Here is a 20,377-nt window from a genome sequence, read left to right on the forward strand (position 1 = left end):
AAGAAACGTGTGCGCTGCGATGTAATATTTTGTGCGCCAGCGCACGCCAGCGCAGCTTAGCGGGAACACTGGTTCAAATGGTTTTATTTATTTCCCCAAATTTATTTTTGTTATACGCATTGAAAATATTTGATATTGCGTTTAAATCAAAATCTCAATAAACTTGAAACGAGTGCCCGTGAGATTGTGGGAGGGTTAAATACTCAAAACTTAGAAGTTTTTGCTACGCCAGCTTTCTGGTATCTTTACATACAGTGGCGTACCTAGCATATGTAACATCCGGGGCCCATCATTTTTTGGCACCCCCCCCCATCTGTAAGAAAAACATGATTTTTAGTAACAAACCACACGTCACACATGAGTACCTAGGAAAAGGCAGCATCTTACATATTGCAGTGAGCAGTACATCAATACACCCATTGTAAAACTAAACAAGCCAGACCAGCACAGATCAATCCTACACCGTCAATCCTAACAGAAAACCATGTCTTTCGAACACACAGAACACAGAAAACACCTTCGCCTAGTAAGGAATATGTAATCACAAACTAACCCCTCCCTCTTTTACAAAACTGTAGTGTGGATTTTAGCTACGGAGGTAACAGCTCTGATGCTCATAAAATTCTGAGCATCAGAGCTGCTACCACCAAGGCTGGTGCTAAAAACGCTTCACAGTTTTGTAAAAGGGGGGATAAAATAAAAATACATAGACAAAGGTTAAATTGAACCAGCAAGAAGCTGGACTCTGCATACAATGCTTCACAGAAACAGTGACACATGTCTCCTAAAGCAATAAATAAATAGAAATTTTTTTCTAACTTTGTCTTCTGTGGTTTCTCCTTTCCTCATTTTCTTGTAACTCTCTTCCTTCCATCCACTGTCTGCCGTCTCTCTTCCCCTATATGGCATCTTCTCTCCTTCTATGCCCCTTCCAGAAACTGTATGCCTCCCCCTTCCATCTCTCCTTTCACCCCATTGGTCTGGCATCTCTCTCCTCGCCTTCCCTCTCCCACACCTCTCCTCATAGTCTGGTATCTCCCCTTCCCTGATTCTCTGGCATCTCTCTCCTTTCCTTTTCTTCCATCTTTCGCTCCCCCTCCATGCTCTCACATCTCCCCCTTCCTTTTCCCTTAGACTGGCATACCTTCCTCCTACGCTCCAAGCCCTGGCATCTCCTTTAATTCCCTCCCTCATCTTCCTTCTCCCTCCAGCTGGGTACCGCAACACTCTTCCCTGCAGCTCTGCACTTCCCCCCAATTGCCATGCTTCGGTTCCTCTTCTTCCTTCCTTCCCCCCCCCCCCCCCGCGGGACCCTGCGGCACCATCAACTCTTACTCCCTCTAATGTCGGCCCTGCAGCTCCAGACTTCCTCGCACCTTCTCCCCTCCCCCTTTGGATCGCTATTATTTTAAATGTTATAGCCGCGGAGCTGTATCCATCAGTGGAGATGTCTAACCTCGGCCTGCCCCGGAACTCTTACTGCAACAGTGACTTCCTGTTCCTGCCTAGACGGGCGTCTGCTGCAGTAAGAGTTCCGGGGCAGGCCGAGGTTAGACATCTCCACTGATGGATACAGCTCCGCGGCTATAACATTTAAAATAATAGCGATCCAAAGGGGGAGGGGAGAAGGTGCGAGGAAGTCTGGAGCTGCAGGGCCGACATTAGAGGGAGTAAGAGTTGATGGTGCCGCAGGGTCCCGCGGGGGGGGGGGGGGGGGGAAGGAAGGAAGAAGAGGAACCGAAGCATGGCAATTGTGGGGAAGTGCAATCCCCCCAATGCGTCCCCTTACCTCACCGACGCGTGTGTGCGCTGTGAAGAGAAACTTTGCGCTGCGATGTAATATTTTGTGCGCGAGCGCAGGCCAGCGCAGCTTAGCGGGAACACTGCATACAGACCTTGAAACCTCTTAATTGTCTTGGCTTTGGGGCTTTGAAAATGAGCCTCCAATCGCTAAGAAAAAGGGACTGTCTATAATGTGCGCCTGTACAGTTCTGCGGATTTCTCATAGCGCTAGAACAAACTGTTTCTAAATTTGATTTATCTCTGGTCATACAAAGCAAACTGTGCACAAACTACTTACCCCCCATCTAGGACTCGTTTAAAGGGCCATCCCAGATCCTACAGAAAAAAAACAAACAAACATACTACCAGGCAATCTGAAGGACACAATGAAATGTGGGACCTCACCCTGCAAAGGGGCTTTATACACACATCTAGCTTTGTATCATACAACTGCACAAATTTTACCAAACCTGGGCAACTTAAAAAATTCTGACAGGTCCTATGCTCAAAATACAGAGGAAATCATTAATCTTGGCACTCACACCATCTCAAAGCTCCAACAAACAATATCACCACAGAATGGCACTTCACACAATTTTTGTGGAAAATGTTTCTTGGCTGCAGTTCATTTATTAACTCTTATACCAAATACAAATTTATAACCGTACTTCCTAACAAATTCTACTCGAACAACTCCCAGACAGCCTTTCTCAGCTCTTAATCCTTTATTACAAGCTAGTCGGTGATGACCTAGCCTAAACCCCCAGCAAAAAATTATTGTAACAACGCACATATAGGCCCTGATTCTACAAAGTGCGTCCCGATTTTAGGCAGCTGTAGGCGTCCTACAGCTGTCTAATCAGCCAATCGGGATGCACGTTTTTTAAAAAAATGCTCCCCAGGCAGGCCGCCTATATTGAAGGCGCCTCCGGGAGCCTAGGGAGGCCCGCAAGACGCCTAAGCTCGCCTAAAGGCCTTAGGCGAACCTAGGCGGCCCTACGCGTCTCCCTAGTAGAGGAAGAGACGCTTAAAATGTAGGCCAGCAAAATGCTGGTCTACATTGTAAGTAGACGCGGCCGCTATACTGATCGCGGCAAGGGATTTCCCTGGTGCAATAAGTATAGCGGCCGCGGCCGCCTGTCCCATCACCGGTAGGAGGATGCCCAACTCCTCCTGTCGGAACCCCGAACTCCCCCTCCCCCCAAACTGGTAATCGCCGACAGGAGGATGCCCAACTCCTCCTGTCGGAACCCCCTCCCCCCCAAACTCGTAATCGCCAACAGGAGGATGCCCAACTCCTCCTGTCGGAACCCCTCCCCCCAAACTCGTAATCGCCGACAGGAGGATGCCCAACTCCTCCTGTCGGAACCCCGAACCCCCCTCCCCCCCAAACTCGTAATCCCCGACAGGAGGATGCCCAACTCCTCCTGCCGGAAAGCCCGACGACCCCCCGCCCCAACTAACCTTTAAATGTTGGTCGGCTGGACGGGTCTTGCTGCTGTCCAGCCGACAGGCCGCCTCGTGGAAATGAGACGGGCCCCCCCCCCCTTCCCGGCCCATCCCCGCTAAATCTAAGGCCTGATTGGCCCAGGCTCTAGAAGCCTGGACCAATCAAGCCTTAGGCCTAGCAGGTCCGCCCATCCCCACTAATCCTAAGGCCTGATTGGCCCAGGTGCCTAGCCTGGGCCAATCAGGCCTTAGGATTAGTGGGGATGGGCCGGGAAGGGGCAGGCCCGTCTCATTTCCACTAGGCGGGCCTGTCGGCTGGACGGCAGCAAGACCCGTCCAGCCGACCAACATTTAAAGGTTAGTTGGGGGAGGGAGATTAGTTGGGGCGGGGGGTCGTTGGGCTTTCCGGCAGGAGGAGTTGGGCATCCTCCTGTCGGGGATTACAAGTTTGGGGGGGGAGGGGGGTTCGGGGTTCCAACAGGAGGAGTTGGGCATCCTCCTGTCGGCGATTACGAGTTTGGGGGGGAGGGGGGGAGGGGTTCCGACAGGAGGAGTTGGGCATCCTCCTGTCGGCGATTACCAGTTTGGGGGGGAGGGGGGTTCGGGGTTCCAACAGGAGGAGTTGGGCATCCTCCTGTCGGCGATATGACAGGTGGCCGCAGCCGCTATACTTATTGCAGCAGGGAGAGATCCCTTGCAGTGATAAGTGTAGCGACTGTGTCTAATTTAACCCGATTCTCTAACCGGCGTCTGTACCATGGACGCCAGTTACAGAATCGGGGTTTAGTGTAGGACCGATTCTGTATAGGACACCTCTCCTGGCGTCCTATACAGAATCAGGGCCAAAGTGCTTACTTAACTTTACAGTGAGGTCTGCAGTGACACCAAGTCCTCATCTCAACTATATTGACTTTGTCTTTAACTTATTTCCTTCCCTCTCTTTGGCTATCTGGTTCATAACCCCTTAACCTCTGAAAGTTGCAATTCAAACCCACTCCCAGCTACTCCCCTCATCCCCATAGGTCCCTCCCCATGCCCCACCCAATACCCTTAATTTTTTTTTTTAAACAGATTTGGGTGGGTTGGGAAGGATCACTGGCCTTTTTCCTCACCTTTTCTCCACCCCACCCCACACACACACTAATAACCAAGCACCTAACCTGCCAAATTCTCATCACACTCCACTAATGCTTCTTCCTAGAAACATAGAAGCATGATGGCAGATAAAGGCCAAATGGCCCATCCAGTCTGCCCATTCCTCTCTAAGCCAATCGTCCCTTCCTGACGATTCTCTGCCTTTCTTTTTTAATCAGCTCCCTTTTCACATAACATCTCTCCCACTCAATCCTTCCACCTCTTTCCCTCCTGCATCCATAACATTCCCTCCTCCCACCCCAAGTTTTCCTTACTCCACCATCCCTACCCCAGCCCGCTTTTCATGGCCTCAACCAAGGTTAAGTGCTTCCTGCCTACCCAGTTGACCTTCCTTAAGATCTCATTTTTTTTAAATCTTTAGGCCACAGACACAGATCTCATTTTTTAATCTTTAGGCCAAGACCCATGTAGGTTTTTCCACAACTGTGCTCTTCAGACCTCTTCTTACCTGGACACTGAAACCTGTGTTACTAAATATTTCAAAAGAAGCATAAAGCAGCAGCTAGGCCATACCAATACTGGAAAGGTTGTGTCTATCATAAAACTCACTGAGCTGCATCATCCATAGGACTAGTAAGTGGTACTGAAATCTAGGAAGCTCTCTGTATGCTGCATATCAGCCAAAGCTCAGGCAGGACCAACACAGTTCTGTAATCATCCAACACCACCCCGGCCTTTTAGAAAAATAGTGTGTGCACATGGCCCAGTGAACCTTGAAAAGCCTTTGGATGTACATTAGTAGGGCATGGTCTCACCCAAAGTATTGGTCTCCAATACTTCTCAGAAGGCAGATGTGCCAAGTGTTGACCGAGACGAACATGAAGTAAAAAAAAAATTAGGAAGCATCTTGTCCTTCAAACACTTTTCCTGGCACGAAAACAGACAAGAGGCCAGAATGATGCACAGTATTATCTCAGCTTAGAATAAGCCAACTCAAATTGCATTGTTTTACTTAATTTCCTGTTGCTGGCTTAAACTATAATGGAAAGGAAGGCAGAGGAAAAATAATGAAAACTATGTCATTTCTAAAACCCTGAGGTGGTTAATTACAGCTCTTGGCTTCAGCAAAAAGGAAAACATTCAGAATAGAAGGTACATAGTTTGTCCACAAATTTAATTCCCTTTTCAGCAAACATGTGACCTAGGCAAATGTCGCACTACTGGCATCAAGAAACAATTTCATTTCAGCCACTTTATTGTAAAACTTCCCACACAAAAAAAAATTTTCGACTTCCTCCCTGCATTCAAGTTTGACACCCAAAGTCAAAAGTGACAAGCAGCAGCCTAGAGGCATTCTGAGTATTTGCATGCGCACAAGTAAACTCTCATTTTGTTGCAAAATTCATTGCCCTGCCTCGAATGCCAATAGATTTAGCCCAAGCTGTGTGTGTAAGTTCTAAAGCAGTTAGAACGCAGTTAGGCCTATTTCCATTCAGAATCATGATAGATTCATATTACTTTGCATTCCACAGTCTATTATAGTTGATCATTTATTTATTCATACAGGTGTGTCAGACCACATGGATTTCAAATGTTATCAGTGTGTGGTCTACGACTATGAGAAAAATCCTTGGGACGTTAGCTTCAGACTGTTCTGCCTTTATCCAACATAGTTGTGGAGCAGCGACTCTTAAAACTTAGAAATAAGGACTATGGAATTCAGTTTCCTATAACATGGAATACGCTAGACTCCTCGTTTAACCTCACATTTACTACAAAAGCATGCATAATCAATTTCATTTGAGATTCTGAGTTCTAGCAGCCCTAAAGGGGTCCTGAAACACCGGATTCTTGCAAGATGTTAAATCACTTATTTATAGAACATGATATATAAAGAATTGCAATACCAACACTTTGGAAAAACTGACCACTGCACCAATGATTTTATGGTGAGAATACTAAAAGTAAAATCTTGGAAATAGAAATAGAACGAGCGCATCAGGCTTTGGGGCGTCCTAAATCTAACTTGTCCCGTGACATTGTTTTGTGCCTGAGCAGCTTTCGGGTGAAGGAGGAAATATTTCATGCAGCACGGAAGCAGAATTATAAATGGAATAATTTGCAGGTGGACATTTATCAGGATGTGGCAGCTATAACCTTGCGAAAGTGGAGGGATTTGCAAGCAGTGACCACCTATCTACGCAGAGAGGGCTTTCGATATCGATGGCTTTTTCCATTCGCCTTGGCGCTGACAGTGGGGAGCATGACAAGACGAGTTTGTACAGTGGTGGAGGCTTGTTCAGTGCTACAAGAACTAGGTGTTCCTAACCTTCCTGAGAGGGGATCTGCTGAAGAGAGAGAGGAGGAGAGAGCTAGACCTTCCGGATGGCGGAGACAGACCAGAGGAGTGACGGCGCAGAGTGCTGTGAACAATGAGCCTCAGAGATAATCCATGCGAGTGGGCTGCTGACTCCACTGGACTAATCTGTTGGATTGGATGCTTTTGTTATTCGGAGGCTGTAGGTTTTTTTAATGGGAGGTGGGCGGTGTGTGTGTGTTGGGTGAATGTGTTTTGGGAGGGTAGGAGGATTGGTCGGAGAGTTTGTGTACTGAGGGGATTTGGGAGGAGGGTCAGGTGGTCTGGGTGGTCTGTTGCTGTTTGGTTGGGGGGTGTATTATGGGGGGCTGTGCTTTGGTTGTGGCTGGGTAAGTGCTGAGGGGAGGGACTGAGGTTCTGTTGGAGAGGGTTGTTGTAGGGGTTCCGGGTGGAGTGTATGGCATTTATTTGGTGTCCATATTGGGGTGGTGGGGTGTGCATTGGGATGGCTGGGGTGGTGGAGTTGCTTCTTCCTCAAGGGATCATGAGATCTGTTTGAATGGTCTCGAGATGTAGTTTTGGATTGGGGAGAGGGGTGTTGGAGGGAGGAGGAAGAGGAAGATGGGAGTGGGGGATGGGTTGGGAGCTGGGATGAGGGGTAATGGATGGTTGGCTGATGCTCTGGTGGGGCCTGGTCAGGGGCTGGAGATGACTGGGTCCTGTGGATATTGATGGTGGAATATGTGGAGTGGTTAGTAATAGTGGATCCTGGTTAACTTTGTAACTTGGAATGTAGGGGGGGATAAATTCCCTACTCTCCTCAATATCAAAACCCCATATGGAAACAGATACTCCCTCTGCAACACTAAAAGGCCTTACTCACACACAAATCTCCAATCACACAACATATAACAGCAGGAAAGAAAAAGAAAAAAGAAGTGGAGAAAAAGCCTCAGTTCTGCTTCATCTGGCAAAAAAACTCCACTTCTTCAGAAAAAACACTCCTGCACACCCAACAAAATGTAGAAAAAAGCACTACGATAGCCTGCAGAGTGATATCAAACAGCACGCCAGGCCTCACAGCCCAAAATCGTGATCAAGTGAACACGGGATAAATTCCCCAATTAAGCGTTCAAAAATTTTACAACACTTACAGCGTCATAAGGTGGATGTGGCCTTTCTCCAGGAGACTCATTTGTCTGATCTTGAACATATGAAATTGAAGCAATGGTGGGTGGGGGAGTGTGTTGCGGCTTCTGCATTAGGAAAACAAAGGGGGGGGAGCAATTTTGTTCCATAAGGGTATCCTAAATAACTTACAAATTTTGGCTAAAGATGGGGAGGGCAGATATGTGCTATGTCGAGGGGTAATCGTGCAGCAGGACATGGTATTTTGCTGTATCTATGCTCCTAATGAAATGATTTGGCATTTTATGCTAAATTGACCCGTTTGTTGTTGCCCTATGCCCAGGTCTCCCTGATTGTAGGGGAAGACTTTAATGCTGTTTGAGATTCTAGTTTGGATTGCACGGGACCGGGGGGGTGCCCTGCGTCGAGTAGGGGAAAGGGAGCTCCAAAAATTTAGTGATAACCTGGAATTAATTGAATCCTGGAGGATACTGCATGGCACTGAGAGGGATTATACTCGTATGTCCTAGACGCACAGTACGCAGTATCGCATAGATTATATTTGGATGATGGAACAGGTATTTCGAAAGCTGAAGCGGACTGAGATAGGTCCTTATACAATTTCTGATCATGCCTGGGTTCAAGTGATTTGGCAAGAAGGAGGGGGGGCCTCTGGGGAAGTGGCGCTGGGTATTTCCGCTTGCATTGTATAGAGATTCGAACTATAGGGAACGGTTGTTGAAAACATGGAATGAATACAAACAACATAATGCTCACTCAGAAGGGGACCCCATCTTATTTTGGGAAGCGGCAAAGGCGGTATTGAGGGCCTTAGTTATAGTAGTCATGTTAAGAAAGCTAGAGATAGGGAAATTCTGCGTTTAGAGAAGGATGTTGCTAAGGCCCGGAGGCGCTATGGCCAGACTGATGATCTCATGCACAAACAAGAGTTGTTGGAATATCAAGTGGCCCTTAATTCCCTACTACATCAGCAGGCAAGTAAATCTCTTGCTTATTGTAAGTACCAGCTTTATAGATACGGGAATAAGGGGGGGGGGGAACTACTGGCCCGACTGGTCCACGTAGGGTTCATGCTCTGAGGAATGAGCAGGGGAAGAGAGTTACAACTGACCTGGAGATCGGAGATATATTTTTTCGCTATTTTAAGAATCTTTATGCCTCCACATTGGAGGCGGGTGTAATGGCGGGGCCCTATTTGGATGGTATAGCGTTGCCTCGTAGCTCTGAGACAGACAGGGAGCGTTTGAATGCACCAATAATGCCGGAGGAAGTGTATTGGGAAAGCTCATCTAAAAATGCATTGAGCTAGTCCAATAAAAAAGGTATCACCTTATTTCCTTTGTTTTTTTTCTTTATACTACCTTGGAAAGTGTACTAACATTATAGAGAATGAAAATTATCCAGAAATACTGTGGTAGATAGACTTCTGAGACTAGGCAGATCCCTGCACAAATCAGCATCACAGTTGATAGAGAGTCCAATATGGAATGTCAGCATATGATTAGTTGTAAATTTAAAACCAATATTTATCAGGGCTTTTCTAGGTTTTGTGTGATTTTATTGTAGAAAAGCAACCCTGTACCATAGAACATGCTCAGCTAGAAAGGGCACTCTAACAGCTGAATTAATCTGTATTGACACGAGGAGAGAAATGCTTAATTAGAAGAGAGGTGACAGATCTCTGATGAGTTGTGCATCTATTTACTGTACAAATGCAGGTGCAGTTTCATAGCCTTTTCCTGGAATTGATATGCTGCACATGGAAAAAAAAAAATTAACAGGATAGTTCCAGCAGAGGTCAAAGGGAAACTGACTCTTGGAAAATGAATGACTTTTCCTAGTTGTGTACAAGGACTGGACCCTATACAGAAGTTGCAGATATCCAGAAACGGGGGTTCTCCATGGACAAGCAGAATATAATAGTATATATGAATGATGTCATCTGACAGAGCCCAGGCAGGGACACTCTCCAGTTTGTTTTACAACTTTTTACAACATTGCACTGTGCATGCACACAAGTCTTTCAGCCTGCCACTGTTGTAAAGATTCAGCCAGTTGCCATTTTTCCACAGAAAAAGTCGGTTACATTTTTCTGTGTTCCCTTCAGCTCACATCATAATTTGGCTTCCATGCTTTTATATTTATTTATTTTTTGTGGTTTTCTGCCTTCTAGTTTGTAAGTCCTGTCATCAGTTACACAGGGACAGTTCATAGCTCATTTATTTCCCTAGTAAGGTTTTTGGCAATTTTATGCTTTTGTTATTTTCTGTGGCCCATCTAGGTCATATTTAGGCCTGAGGCACCTAGTCAAGTTGTTGCTGGGAATGTGTTGTTGGAAACTAAGTGGGTTGTATCTTCTTCCATTCTTAGAAATACCGTGTTTCCCTGAAAATAAGACCTACCCCGAAAATAAGCCTTAACATGATTTTCGGGGTAGCAGTGAATTCCCCAACGGACAAGTCTGAAACAGCCTGTTTAGAGTCCTGCCGGCCCGACGCTGCTTTGGATGAAGGTAGGGCTCGTTCACGATCGGCGGGAGGGAAGGATGGAGGTTCAGCAGGGGTTTGGCTGCACGGTGGGGGCAGGGGGTGCTCAAGGGTTCAGCTGCACAAGGGATGGGAGGGTGGAAAGGATAGAAGTTGGGCAAACTTCTGCTGCACAGAGGGATGGGAGGGAGGAGAGGAAAGATGCTGCACATGTGGGGGAAAGAAAGGAAAGAGGAAGAATTGGGATGAAGAAGAGGAAGGGAGAGATAATCATGTGCACACCCCGACAATAAGACCTAGTGCGTTTTTTGGGCTAAAAATTAATATAAGACACTGTCTTATTTTCAGGGAAACAAGGTAGTAACATTCTGGTTTGTTTCTTTTGCCAACATCAGTTGCTCAGCTTAAAACATAAGTGGCGTTAATGACCACCTGATGAGTTGTGTCAAATGTCGAGCCCAAAGTAAATTTTATTATCAGGAGATTTTAAAAAAGAAAGAATACATAAACAAAAAATGTTTGAAGCAGGAAATAATCCCCATCATCTTTTTAAAACTGTTTCAAATCTAACATCATGATCATCATCAGTTGGTGCCATTATTGATGATCTTCGATGCCTGAGCCAATCAGGGCCTTAGGCCCTCGCAGCTGGTATGCACTGGGAAGTAGTGCTGCCCGATACAGGAAAAATAATTTCGATTTGATTCGATTTAGCCTATTGAATTGGTTTTTTCGATTCGATTTTCCTGCCCAATTGGGCGTTTTGTTGGGTTTTTTTCAAACATCCTGGTGGGTTTATTTTATAACCTCTTCACCTCCTTTGCCTTCTCCTAACCACACTGGTGCTGTGGTGTAAACAAAATAAACAAACAAAAAAGACTTTTCCTCTCTCTGTTAAATCCTAGCTCACGTTATGAGGCCTAACACCAGCTCTGGCAGGATACACATTTCAAATCTGACATATTGTAATCATAAATTAGAAAATAAAATTAGTTTTTCTACCTTTTGTTGTCTGGTCATTATACAAATCTTGTTGTTCACAGGCTCTGGTTGTCTTCTGATAACTTGCTTGCCAGGGTCTCCTTCTTTCTTCTTTCTGCATGCTAACCATCCATCTGCCATCTCTGTCCTCCCCTTCCGTTTCCCTTCCCTCCCCAGGGAGTCTGGCATCTTTCCTTTTTTCGTCTCCCTCCACAGATCCACCTTTTCTTAACTACCCTTTAATCCAGCATCTCTCCCTCCTTCCCCACCATCCCAGGGTCCACCATCTCTCCCTTTCTTTTCCCAACTACCCTCTTATCCAGTATCTCTATCCCCCCCCACACCATCCCTCGTGTCCAACTTCTCTGCCTTTCTGTTCCTTTCCTCCCTAAATCCCATTGTCCATCATCTCTCTCCCTCTCCTCTATTTTCAGACCCATTATTTCTTCCCCTCCCCAATGTCCGGCATATGCACGTCACTTTCAACCTCCCTTCCCTCCCTCCGTGTACTTCTTCACCAGGGCCTCCATCCCCTGAAGGTCTGTCCCCCCCTGCCCCCCTCCCTGAAGGCCTGCACCTCCCTCTGAAGGCCTGTGGGACCAGTAAAGCACACCGAGGACACAGACCTGCGACCGGAGCGGAAACTGAAAAAGGGAAAGTCTGCAATCCTAGTGGGAGACTCAATCCTAAGGCAAGTGGATAGCCACATAGCAGGAGGGAGAGAGGATCGGCTAGTGACCTGCCTCCCAGGAGCAAGAACAAAAGACATCGTCGACAAAATTGAAAGGATCCTAGAAGGAGCAGAGATGGAAGAGACTGTAGTGATGATCCACATTAGGACAAATGATATCAGCAGGAGAGACTACAGCAGGAACATTCTGATCAAACAGTTCCAAGATTCTGGGAAGGAAGTTAAAGATGAGGACTCGGAAGATAGCGTTTTCAGAGATCCTACCAGTACCGAAGGCAGATGTGAAGAGGCAGATGGAATTACAATCAATAAATGCATGGATGAGGAGATGCTGTGAGGAAGAGAGGTTCTACTTCGTGAGAAACTGGACAACGTTTTGGGGCAAGAACAAGCTCTTCAGGAGAGATGGACTACACCTGAGCATGGCGGGAACCAGACTTCTAGCAAACAATGTCAGGAGAGGAATAGAGCAGGCTTTAAACTAAGAAAAAGGGAAAGCCAACAGTTGACCAGGTGTCAATGATTCGGAAGAAGGTATCCAGAGAAGATACTGAGTGGGAAAAATGCTGGGAAGACACAATGGGTAAAAAACGGGAGTTGACGGAACAAGTGGATGATAAGAAGAATGTAGCACAGGGGGAAGACAAAATGGGCAAAAAATAAGAGTTGACAGGACAAGAAGAGGATGATAAGAAGAATGTAGCACAGGAAAAGAAAATAATGACAAGAAAATACCAGGACTTAAATTACATGTATACTAATGCAAGGAGCCTAAGGAACAAAATGGGAGAATTAGAAGTCATGGCCAAAAAAGAGAACCTAGACATTATTGGGGTCTCTAAAACATGGTGGAATAAAGAAAACAAATGGGACACAGTACTACCGGGGTACAAACTCTATCACAAAGACAGGTCAGATCAGAAAGGAGGAGGAATAGACCTATACATAAAGGATAACATACACTCGACCAGTGAACACAGTGGCGACAACCAACAAATTAGAATCACTATGGGTTAAAATACCAGGAAGAAATGGGCCTGAGATAAAGATGGGCCTGTACTATCGTCCACCTGGGCAAACCGAAGTAAACGATGAAGAAATGGAAGCCGAGATGAGGCGGGAATGCAAAACGGTAACACCATTTTTATGGGAGACTTCAACTATCCAGGGATAGATTGGAGTCTTGGAAACTCAAAATGCGCTAGGGAAATAGGATTCCTGGAGGCTATGCAGGACTGCTTCATGGAGCAGCTTGTCAGAGAACCGACGAGAGGAAATGCTACTCTGGACCTAATCCTCAATGGGCTAAGAGGACCTGCAAAGGAAGTGGAAGTAGTGGGACCGTTGGGAACCAGCGATCACAATATGATCCAGTTCAAAGTCAAAGTAGGACTATCAAAGGGGAAGAGAACCACAGCGACAACTTTTAACTTCAAAAAAGGAAACTACGAAGAAAATGAGTAATAGTAAGAAAGAAACTTAAGAACAGCTCAAAGAAATTGCAGACTGTGGAGCAAGCCTGGTCTTTATTCAAGGACACTGTGAACAAAGCACAAAACCTGTATATCCCCAGATTTAGAAAAGGATGCAAAAAGAACCGACCAAAAGACCCGGCGTGGATAACTAAAGCAGTGAAGAAAACGATAGGAGATAATAAAAAAATCATTCCGGATGTGGAAAAAGGAAAAAACCGGGGAAAACTGGAAAGAGCATAGGAAGCATCAAAAAAAATGTCACCGAGTGGTTAGAAGAGCAAAAAGAGAATACAAAGAGAAGCTAGCCAGGGAAGCACGAAATTTCAAACCGTTCTTCAGATATGTTAAAGGGAAGCAGCCGGCAAGGGAGGAGGAGGGTCCGCTGGATGAAGGAGATAAGAAGGGAGTGGTGAAGGAGGAAAAAGAAGTGGCGGATAGACTAAACATGTTCTTTTCAAACATGTAGTTACAACGTGACGGAACCTGAAAAAATCTTCAAAGGAGATCAAGCAGAAAAATTAACATCCATAGAGGTAAGCCTCGAAGATGTACTCAAGCAGATTAAAAACTGACAAATCTCCGGGCCCGGATGGAATCCACCCTAGGGTTTTGAAAGAACTAAAAGAAGAAATAGCAGAATCACTACAACAGGTTTGCAAACTATCCCTGAAAACAGGGGTGATCCCGGAGGATTGGAAGATAGCAAATGTTACGCCCATCTTTAAAAAAGGATCAAGAGGTGACCCGGGGAACTACACACCGGTAAGTCTGACATCGGACCCGGGGAAGATGGCAGAAGCACTGATAAAAGACAGCATCGAAGAGCATCTAGAAAGAAATAAACTGATGAAAACAAGCCAGCATGGCTTCTGCAAGGGAAGATCATGCCTAATGAACTTATTGCACTTCTTCAAAGGAATTAACAAACAAATGGATGAAGGGGTCCCCATAGACATCGTATACTTGGATTTCCAAAAAGTCTTTGACAAAGTACCCCATGAACGCCTACTACGGAAACTGAAGAACCATGGGGTGGAAGGAGATGTACATAGATGGATCAAAAATTGGCTGGCGGGTAGAAAGCAAAGGGTAGGAGTGAAGGGCCACTACTTAGACTGGAGAAGGGTCACGAGTGGTGTTCCACAGGGATCGGTACTTGGACCACTGCTGTTCAATGTATTGATTTATTAATGATCTAGAAACAGGGACGAAGTGCGAGGTTATAAAATTCGCAGATGACACAAAACTTTTTAGTGGGGTTAGGACTAAAGAGCACTGTGAAGATTTACAAAGGGACCTGAACAAACTGGGAGAGTGGGTGAATAAATGGCAAATGAACTTTAATGCAGAGAAAAGTAAAGTCTTGCATATAGGAAACAGAAACCCGATGTACAGCTATACGATGGGAGGGCTGGTAATGGGTGAAAGTAGCCCAGAGAAGGACTTAGGGGTACTGGTAGATAAGACGATGAAGCCGTCAGCACAGTGCGCAGTGGCCTCAAAGAAGGCGAACAGAATGCTAGGTATTATCAAGAAAGGTATTACAACCAGAACAAAGGATGTTATCCTGCCGTTATATCTAGAGTACTGCATCCAGTATTGGTCGCCATACCTTAAGAAGAATATGGCAATACTCGAGAGGGGCAGAAAAGAGCGACACGATTGATAAAAGGTATGGAAAACCTTTCATATGCTGAAAGATTAGAGAAACTGGGGCTCTTTTTCCTGGAGAAGCGGAGGCTTAGAGGGGACATGATTGAGACGTACAAAATCATGAAGGGAATAGAGAAAGTGGATAGGGACAGATTCTTCAAACTCTCGAAAACTACAAGAACGAGAGGGCATTCAGAAAAATTAAGAGGGGGCAGATTCAGAACCAATGCTAGGAAGTTCTTCTTCACCCAAAGGGTGGTGGACACCTGGAATGCGCTTCCAGAGGGTGTGATAGGACAAAGTACGCTATTGGGTTTCAAGAAGGGATTAGATGATTTCCTAAAGGAAAATTACTGTACAGGTCCTGGACCTGATGGGCCACCGTGTGAGCGGACTGCTGGGTGTGATGGACCTCTGGTCTGACCCAGCAGAGGTATTTCTTATGTTCTTATGTTTCCCCCTTGAAGGCTTGTCATCGTCCCCTTAAAGGTCTGCATCCCACCCCTGAAGGCCTGCCTTTCCCCCTTAAAGGCCTGTCCCCCCCCCTTGAAGGCCTGCCTCCCTGTCCCCCCTTGAAGGCCTGCACTTCCCCCTGAAGGCCTGTCCCCCTCTTAAAGGCCTGCATCCCACCCCTGAAGGCCTGCTTGCCTGTCTCCCCTGAAGGCCTGCCTGCCTGTCCCCCCGAAGGCCTGTAACCCCCCCCCCCCACACCCAGAAGGACTGCTCACACCTCCACCCCCCCCCACCCCCCGGAAGGCCTGCGTGTTCCCCCTGGCCTCCCACTGGTGTCCGGCTTCCCCCTTGACTTCCCTGCATCATTTACCTTAAAGAAGCAGCCTGCAGACAATATCGCGATGCTAGCAATCTTTGCACTGCTTCTGAGCTGTTTCCTCTGCTGCGGTCCCGCCCCTCTTCTGACATCAGAGGCAGGATCGCAGTGGAGGAAACAGTTATGAAGCAGTGCAAAGATCGCTAGCATCGCAATCTTGTCTGCAGGCTGCTTCTTTAAGGTAAACTGTCGGGGAGGCCGGGGGGTGGGGAACCGGACGCCAAGGCGGGAAGCCGACAGCAGCACTTCCCGACTGACCCTCCCCCCTTGCCCTCTAAAGCAGGTGTGGCAGGGGCTGGCCAGCAAGAGCAGCGCTGCCGCTCCTGCTTTAGGAGGCGAAGGGGGAAGGTCAGATGAATCGGAAAGCCGATTTTGTTTTGAATCGATTCAAAATCGATTCACCCGAAGTGAATCAGTGAACCAAATCGAATCGTGAATCAGGCAGCACTACTGGGAAGGCCTTAAGCGCTTAAGCCATTCAGGGCCTTAGGACCCTCCCAGGATACACCAGGAAGGGGAAGGCCTGCCATTTTGAAGAGGCAGGCCTTGAGGCTGGAAAGAGTGGGCATTGTCCTGTATTTCATCATTTTAAATTCTGTAAAACCGCTTTGAAATACGAGAAGGCGGTATATCAAAATTTTAATATACCTGAAACTTGATCCCATCTCTGTGGTTCAGAAACATCTTAAGGCTGAAGGATTAAAGCAAGGATGGGCAGCCTTGGTCCTCAAAGGCTGTAACCCATTTAGGTTTTCAGGATTTCCCCAGTACATATGCAAGAGATCTATTTGCATGCAATGGAAGAAGTTCATGCCAACCAATCCCATGCATACTCATTGGGGAAATCATGAAAAAATTACTGGGTTGTGGCCTTCAGGGACCGAGCTGAGTAATTATCACTTCAACAGAAGTCCTGCAGATCACGGTACAACAAACTGGATCCCAAAGAGTCACCATCTCAGCTCAGTCTCTCTGAAGCTCAATACTGTTGCCAGCCAACAGTAATTGATAGCCATCTGTTAAGTAAATTGGTAATCTTATCAATTTATACTGATAGCCTTATCTGCATCCTGCAGTAGGAGGAACAGAGTCAAAGAGGACGTACTTGACCCCTGTCACTTCCTGTGGTAGAAGATAGGAGATAAAGACAGTAAAGTATAATTGATGACCCGGTAGATAGTGAAGCATGTGGGACACTTTGTAAATAGTTTGGAACGGTTTACTACTGTTCTGACACCTTTGCAACTGATACTTTGAGAGTGACTTTAAAAATGTGGTTTCAGATAATACCTGGAGGAAGCTGTGGGTTTACATAAAAATCTGAGCTTCTTATTTGGTCTCCTGGAATATTCCAGGCACAGCCTTGATCCCATAAGAACAGCCTTACCGGATCAGACCAATGGTCCATCTAGCCCAATATCCCATCTTCATGGAGGCCAATCCAAGTCACAAGTACAAGGCAAAACCCCAAATAGTAGCAGCAGTCCATGCCACTGATCCAGGGCAAGAAGTGGCTTCTCCCATGTCTGTCTCAATAGCAGACTATGGACTTTCCCCCAGGAAATTGTCCAAATGTGTTTTTTTGTTTTAAACCAGCTACATTAACTGCCCTTACCACATTCTCTGGGAACGCATTCCACAGCTTAACTATTTCCTCCTGTTAGTTTTAAAAATATTACTCTAACTTTATTGAGTGTCCCCTAGTCTTTGTAAATCTTGATGCAGTTAAAAAAATAAAATAAAAATCAATCCACTTGTATCTGTTCTACACCACTCAGGATTTTGTAGACTTCAATCATATCTCCCCTTAGCAGTTTCTTTTCCAAGCTGAAAAGCCATAAACTCTTTAGTCTTTCCTCAAACTAGAGGAGTTGCATTGCCTTTATCATCTTGGTCGCTCTTCTTTGAACCTTTTCTAGTGCTGCTTTATTTTGTTAAGGTAAGGAGACTAGAACTGTACGCAATACTCCAGGTGAAGTTGCACTTGCACCATTGAGCAATACAGAGGCATTATAACAGTCTTAAGTCTTGTTTACCATCCCTTTTCTAATAATTCCTAGCATCTTGTTTACTTTCTTGGCCACCTCCGCATATTAGGCGGAAGGTTTCAACATATTGTCCAAGATGACACCCAGATCTTTTTCTTGAGCACTGACCCCCCCCCCCCCACCCAAGGTGGACCCTGGCATCCGATAACTATGATTTGAATTATTCTTCCCAGTGTGCGTCACTTTGCATTTGTCCACACTAAATTTCATCTGCCATTTGGATACCCAGTTTTCCAATTTCATAAAGTCTTCCTGCAGTTTTTCACAGTCCACATACGTTTTTAAAACTTTGAACAGTTTAGTGTCATCTGCAAATTTAATCACTTCACTCGTAGTTCCAATTTCCAGATCATTTATAAATAAGTTAAATAGCACTGGTCCCAGTACTGATCCCTGTGGCACACTACTATTTCAAGTTTCAAGTTTATTAAAAATTTGATAAAACGCTAATCATAAATTCTAAGCGTTTTACAGTAAAAATTTTAAAAAGGGGTCCAGTTAAACTATTAATAACATAACTTTGCTTACGTGAAACAATAGGTTAGTGGGGAGAAATACAATTTGAAAGAAAGAAAGAAAGAACAATTAAGGACAATAACATGGGGAAAGGGAGAAATCAATTTTAGTATGGAAAATAAGCTTAGAAAGTCCTTTAGATCAATTAACAGTCGGATGCGTCTTTAAATAAGAAGCCTTTAAGGCCACCCTTGAATTTATCTAAATTCTGTTCGGACCTTAAATATAGTGGTAATGAATTCCATGTTGTTGGAGCAATCGTTGCGAAAGAAGATACCCTATGATTTTTAGGGATGGGACATGAAGAAGATGCTGTGATGCAGATCTTAAGGTTCTCGGAGGATCATGTGGAATCAGGTATTTATGGATAAAAGCAGGTTCCTTGGTTTTTATTGTTTTGTAGGAGATTAAAGCTATTTTGTAAGTAATATGGTGATGAATACCCTCCTCCATTGAGAAAAATGGCCATTTAACTCTACCCTTTGTTTTTTTTGTTCAACAACCAATTCTTAATCCACAATTGAACATTCCCTCCTATCCCATGACTCTAATTTTCTTAGGAGCCTCTCATGAGGAACTTTCTCAATTAGCTTGCTGGAAATCTAGATACACTACATCAACCGGCTCGTCTTTATCCACGTTTATTCACTCCTTCAAAGAAGTCAAGCAAATTGGTGAGTAAAACCTCATTCGGCTGAACCCATGCCGACTCTGTCTCATTAAATCATGTTTGTCTACATGTTCCACAATTTATTTTTTATAATTGTATTCATTATTTTGCCCGGCACTGAGGTCAGGCTTACCGGATTGTAGTTCCCTGGATCTCCCCTGGAACCCTTTTTAAGAATTGACCACCTTCTAATCTTTAGGTACTACAGACAATTTTATCAACAAAAACAACAATCAAATTTGTTTCTGTACCTAGTTCGCACCACTGAGGACATGCACTGGGCAGCTTCCTAAGTGGTTACTAGAACACAGGGCTACATCTATCTCCCACTTTGTGCTTAAACCATCCCTCCCTCCCTTCAAGAATATGAACAAACCTTTACCAAATTCAAAATAAAGGATCCCATACTGGTTTATCAATACACTTTTTTTCTATCCTACTAGTCCCTGAATCCTAACCCAACCACTGGCTCCCATCATGCTATCTTCAGCCCTGGGCAGCCAAACTTGTTTAGGAAACATAGAAGGGTTGTATCTCTGGTTCTTCATTGCTGCAGCTGAGTGCAAGATCAGGTAGGGAGGGTCAAGAAACAACAGCACCTTCAGCCTGTGCGGGCCCTCTTAGAATGAAAAATGATGTTTCAAGATCTACTCAGGAACGAAGAAAAATGTTCCTTTCTCTACATTTTTTTTCTCCAGACTATTTGAAGCATTTGAAGAAGATCATCAAGGACTGACTTATGTGAATGAAATATAAATGAAGAGCTTACTTACATTATAGTTTTTTCTTTAATCTGTACTTCAGTTTTTCTCCAATTTGGTGTTATGACCACTCCCCATTAAATATGTTACTTTTAAAGTTATTTCTTTCCCTGTTTTTCATGTAATAAGTTTTTTCTCATTATGTGAATTGTAATTTTACATTATATTGGTGTTTTTTATTCCGCCAATACAATAAGAGGAGATTCTGGTCATATCCAGAAGATTACAAGATAGCTATTTAGTTGGAGCGACTGGGCTCTGGAGATAATAATAACTTTATTCTTCTATACCACCATAGTCGAAAGACTTCTAGGCGGTTCACATTCAAAGAAGGCTGGACAATCAGTGAATTACAGGATGCAAGAAGTGAGGGTTACATAAGAAATAGGAAGAGGACAGCAAATTACATCGAGGTAGATAGAGGGAGAATATATCATTGTGAGTGGAAAAGGCTTCTGTTTAGGAGATGAATTTG

At 45.1% G+C, this 20,377-nt stretch overlaps 1 protein-coding gene across 7 annotated transcripts in view; it reads right to left on the reverse strand.

Annotated features, from left to right (window-relative positions):
• KBTBD11 (kelch repeat and BTB domain containing 11) overlaps positions 1-20,377 on the reverse strand; it is a 59,391-nt gene that overhangs the window by 27,086 nt on the left and 11,928 nt on the right. Inside the window, exon 2 of one of the 7 annotated variants that reach the window (XM_033939608.1) lies at positions 2,081-2,118. The exons of the other annotated variants lie outside the window; for them this stretch is intronic. The gene's annotated coding sequence lies outside the window, so the exon portion shown is untranslated. The remainder of the gene's footprint in view (positions 1-2,080; positions 2,119-20,377) is intronic. 7 annotated transcript variants of the gene reach the window in all.

The sequence above is a fragment of the Geotrypetes seraphini genome, chromosome 3, assembly GCF_902459505.1.
Source record: "Geotrypetes seraphini chromosome 3, aGeoSer1.1, whole genome shotgun sequence".
NCBI classification, from domain to species: Eukaryota; Metazoa; Chordata; class Amphibia; order Gymnophiona; family Dermophiidae; genus Geotrypetes; species Geotrypetes seraphini.